The sequence below is a fragment of the Desarmillaria tabescens genome, assembly GCF_030435595.1.
Source record: "Desarmillaria tabescens strain CCBAS 213 chromosome Unknown EV420scaffold_6, whole genome shotgun sequence".
NCBI classification, from domain to species: Eukaryota; Fungi; Basidiomycota; class Agaricomycetes; order Agaricales; family Physalacriaceae; genus Desarmillaria; species Desarmillaria tabescens.
Genome location: NW_026848305.1, coordinates 1,688,989 through 1,694,457, shown reverse-complemented (window position 1 = coordinate 1,694,457; position 5,469 = coordinate 1,688,989).

The following is a 5,469-nucleotide window of genomic DNA, read 5'->3' as shown; positions in this document are numbered from 1 at the left end:
AGTTGGTGAACCCTAGGAAGGATTGGCAGCTCCCGCTTCTTGGTGGGTTGAGGCCACTCCGTGATTCCTTTCACCTTTATTGGGTCCATGCAGATTGATCCTTGACTAATGATTACTCCGAGGTATTCGGTCTCTAATACCTTGAATTCGCATTTCTCCGCTTTTAGGAACAGGTTGTTAGATCGGAGAATAGTCAAGACCTCTCGCACTACAGTGCGATGTCTGTCCTTGTCCTTGGTGCAGATCAGGATGTCATCCAGATATACTGTGACGTCTCCTCATGCGATCTGCTCTTTGAACAAGTCATTCATCATCCACTGAAAGGTGGCAGGCGAGTTGGTGAGCCCGAAGAACATCACCATTGGTTCGAAGAGTCCCCGATTTGTTCAGAAAGCCGCCTTCCACTTGTCTCTGTTTTTTATGCACACATTGTTGTAGCCCCATCTTACGTCAAGCTTTGTGAAGTACTTGGCGTCCTTGAGTTGGTCCATAAGTTCTCCAATCAGGGGAAGAGGGTATCGGTTTTTAATGGTCATCTCGTTCAACTTTTGGTAATCTTGTACAGGTCGAAGTTTACCGTCCTTCTTCTTGACAAAGAAGAAGGGTGATGCCATGGGAGATTTGGAGGGCCTAATTCTCCCGGATTCTAAGTTCTCGTCAAGGAACTTATCTAGCTCTTCTTGTTCGGTTGGGTTGAGGGGATAGACCTTGCAGTCTAGGCTGGCATGTGCATTGGGGGTAAGTTCGATTGCATGGTCCCAGGGTTTACGGGGTGGTAGCTCGTCAAAGTTTTCCTTTGCGAATACGTCTTGGAAGTCCCAGTATGCTGCTGGAACTATTTCTTTGAACGTCTTCGCTCCCTTGGCTTGGTTGGCTTTGGCAGCTAACTCGTTGGCCTTGCTTCCCATGGCTCGGATGTGGAACGCTTCTTCGAAATCTATTATCAAAATCTTGTCCCCTTCTTCTACTTCTGCTCCCCCAATTCTATTCTGGATCCTCGTCTGGTTAATAGGAATGGGATTTTGTGGCATGAGCATCGGGCTAGCGTTACAGCTCCCGTTTTCCAATCTATGATGGGATTGTGTCGTTTAAGCCAATCATGCCCCAGGAATAAGGGTATGTTTCCCAGGTCTACGACGGCTAGGTCGATTTTCTCGTGGTGGTCTCCGATCGTCATTCGGAGCTCGACTACCTCAGTGATGTCTCCTCCTTTGTTTCTGCTGCCATCAGCATTGTACACTGCTTGTGCTTTGGGTAGTTTTACCGTGTTCATTTGGTGTTCTTGTACGAACGTTCAGTTTATACAACTCCCCATGCATCCACTGTCAACCAGAGCATCGGCCCGCCCGTACTTGAGCGGTGTCTAGGGTTTCAAGCTGAACCCGAATGTTGACACTCCTTCCTTTTCCTCCTCGGATATACTGTGGGGGTATGCGTAAATCTTCCATGGTTTGCAGGCACTGTTCCCGTTGTTTGTATGTCTCCTTTGATGAACCAATGAGGTCTAGGACGAGGTCCTCGTCTACCTCTATGAGACGCCTGGGGTGTACCCACATTCGGAGAGTCACGAGTCTCCCTTCCATCGTTTTTTCTTGTCTCATCTTCCGTCTTACCCACTCGGCACTATGCGGTTTAAGCCATCCCTTGTCCCACTTGTCGTTATAGTATTCTTCTTCTAGTTTGGTTACCTCGTAGTCTTCTGGGTACTCCTCGGTGTGAACCACCGGGTCTTCCCCTTGCTTCTTGAGGCTTTGTTGGTAACTATAATTGTCTTCCTCATCGGGTACTTCTTCGAGTGAAATGGTATTTTTATTGGAAATAGGGGTAGCACATAATGGTCCCACCGACCCGCCCACCGGGGAACACGGGCCCCCGGTGCCATTATGTGTTAGCGACAAAGGGGGGTAAACGTACCTGATAGGAGGGGTTGGGGTCCCCGGGCGTCTTGACTGTTCTTTGCGGGGCAGCGGTTTTCTTGATGGGGATTCGCGTTCCCTCTTGCGGCTCTGTCGTGTTGGGGTAGTTGGCCGCATAGGGCAGGTGCATATGTTCCGCCTTCGGGTGAGGTCCTGCACCGTTCCTCTCCCGCTTGGAGGTCCCCTCGCCCACTACTAGCTCAGCCGCTCTTCCTCCGTTTTCTGCGCCAGTACCTACCCGCCATGGAGCGATGTTGACCTTGATCCCATGTGTCCCGCCGCCTTGCACCGTGTCAATGGTTTGCACTGTGTTACCAGCACCGGTGGCCGAGGATCTTGAGTGGGGTTCTTCTTCGAGCACGGTGGAAATCCCCTGTACACCGTTGCTTTTATGCGACTTGTTAATTTCATTTTGTGACTGCGTGAAAACTGTGATATTGCTTGGAGATACTACAAGCGATTTATTAGTCCAACCCACGGGGTTCGAGAACGCACCACTAGATGAAATTAAGTCCTTAGCCGACATGCATTTGTCGCTTATGCCACCAGCTCGTCTTTTACCTCCTCGATCTTCGATGTGGAAGCCTCCTGTTCTTCTTCTCTGACTACCTGCTGATACATTGCACAGATTTGGGCTTGGGAGAACTTGGGCTGGTGTTTGACAAGCCAAGTGTTCTCGTCTTTGGGGCACTTGTTGTCCTGCTTCCGATGTCCCTTGTGACCGCAATGGAAGCATCGTCCTTCCTTGCGGAGGTGATCTATCTCCATGGGTTGGCCTTGGCCCCCGTATGTGGTGCCCGTGCCCGTCTTCTTGTCACTCTGGGAATTCCCGGGGCTTCTGGCTTTTCCCGTTCCCTTGTTCTGCTGTCCCTGTGCCCCTTGGCTTCTACCTGCGTCTTCTGCCAGTCCCACCTGGTAGTTATAGTCCATTTGTTCAACTCGGAACTTCCATTCTCCGTACGTTCGTGGGAGTGCAGTTCTGGTAGCATGTATAGCGGTCTTTACGTTCTTGTGGATGGCCGGTTTGAGTATCTCGATCATGTACTCCTCGTTGTGGCGCTTTCCGGACTCCTTTGCTAATCGTTCGAAGTCTCGGAAAAACTCTTTTGCCGACTTGTAGGTGTTCTGTTGGATGCGTTTGAACTCCTGTAATTTGAGTTCTATTTCTGCATCTGTTTGGAACTGGTCTTCGATTATCTGTCGGAACATTTGCCATGCCGGGTATCGCAGGTATCCACATGTTTCATCATAGTATTCATCTCGTGCGTGGTTCCACCAATGCAACGCTTTGTCCGCAAGTCGGAACGTGCAGAATACCACTCGATTGGGGCTCTGTCCGTGTGCGTTCATCGTGAATTGTTGGGGAAATACATTAAAGTAATCCTCGCACTGGTTGAGGAATCGATCTACATCACTGGACTCCCCTTTGAACTTCTCAGGAGGTTCTGCCAATTGCGGCTTCACCTGTCCCCATGGGTTTGTGTTGGCCACCCTGACTATGAATGGTGGTGGCATGTTCAGGGGTTGTACGGGGTCCACGGGAATGGGGATAGCTGCGGGTCGTGGTAGCGATCGTAATGCGGGGTTGTGATGTGGGGATGGGGGTCCTTGCAGTGCAGGGGCTGGAACTGCGGGGATTGCTGTGGCTGTGGCTGCTGCTGCGCCTGCACTTCCTGGTGTTCCTGCCGCTGCGAATAGCCGACTAGGGTCGACGTACCCTGTCCTCTTGAGAATGGATAGGTGGCTTAAGTCCACCGTTTCCCCGCTTGACGTTTCTGATGGAGCCAGCACTTTGTACCGTTCTCCTGGGTCTGTGTAGTCATCCGGGTGTACTTGATTCCATAGAATATTGGTGTGGAAGATGGTTTCTCGGTACAGTACCTGCCCACCAATCTGGTTACTTCGGTTGTTTTGGAAGTGCCTGCCTTGGGGAGATCCGTTCCACGAGAGTTCTCATGGTAGTTTTTTCTCTATCCAATGAAGCATTTCCAAATAAGTCATATTTTCGAGCTCGGCCTCAGTAGGCTCCTGAGCTAGATCCTTCCATGAACTCCGGGATGATGTCCTCGTCACCATACTCTCTGCTTCTGTGCTGTTGTCCCAAATCGTAGTCCGCCCTATTCCAGGGTTCTCGTAGATTTCGCCTTCTTCTAAGTCCGATTGGTTGGACTCGCTCGAAAGGCTCCGTGCTTCCTGTGATGATACGGTTCCAGTTTCTAATGATTCGGGCCCACTCATTGACCCTGAGTATGACTTGATCGAAGTCTGGTCTTCAGGGTCTATCCCATACCCAGGGTGCGATGAAGGGGATGGGGGCCATGTGGGGATGTTCCGGTGCGAGGGGATAGATTGCGTAGGGGGATGACGGAGGCAGGGGCTTCGATGCCTTCGTACATGAGCCAGGCGTCGGCATAGTCCTGTACTTGTCGGCATACATTGCAGCTGGCGTCGGCATCGTATGTGGGCTCGCATTGGTCGAGCTCGGTAGTTGCTTCCCCAGCCCTATCATTGATGATGATTGGGGTGTTTGGACGTGTGATGAGGTTGAGGTATCCTCCTTCGTCGTCTGAGGAGTCGTCGCAGGCGTAGTAGTGGCCCCACGTTTCTCCTCTGGAGTCCAGCCTTGGAGGGGACCAGTTGTTGCGCGGCCCTGGGAGCTCATCGCTGTCACTGTCCTCTTCTGTATCGCTGCTTTCTTCATTTGAACTGCTTCCAGTTCCATCTTCAGTCGCTCCTCTTTCTCCCAGATGATATCTAAGCCCTCTTTGATAGAGGCGCTGTCCATCGGAATCATATCCAGGGTTGGCGGCTGAGTTTTCTGTTGAGGTGGGGGAAGGGGCGTCCCAGGGATTACTTCTTGTGCTTTCCCCTTCACTTTCCTCTTCGGTAATGGGAGAGAGAATACGCTGGTCCACCCCCCTTTCGTAGATTCCTTGCTCTTCTTCTTCTTCAACAACTGGGCCTCTTTGTGCGGGCCATCCTTCCATCTCGGGGTTGGACTCGTCTGAGTCGGAGTCTTCTGTGATCCACTCGTCGTCGGTGATGAAGATGAAATGGATGATTGGGTCGGGTCTGTCGTCAACGTAGTTGGGAGGGGGTGTGTGCGATCGTCTAGCCTCCGGGTTGGGGGCTTCGACGGGGATAGTTTCTTTGGAGACTGGCTCCTGGTTTCGTCGGTGCTCGTATCCATACAGGAATGCGAGGTAGGCTATGGCAATGAAGCCTTATAGTCCAAAGAGGTCGGTGAGGTATTGTTCAATGGGGTTCATTCGTTACTGTTCATCAACGTGGTTGTTGATGAAGAGTAAGAAAGTCTCGAACTAATTGTTAGCGACCGATTACACAAACAAGATCAAACAACTAAGCGTGACTCGCACTTCGGTCAGGCACTTTATGTTGCCCGCAGGTTTGCATGCAGGGAGCTATCGCTTAGTTGAGCGAGAGTGAGTTCAGACTAAGTTATCGGGTGAATAAACTTTAGTTCGAGACTGAGGTTTTAAGACCTGCAGTCGAGCTACTTAAATACAGTTTGGGTCGTGCTAAATATACTACA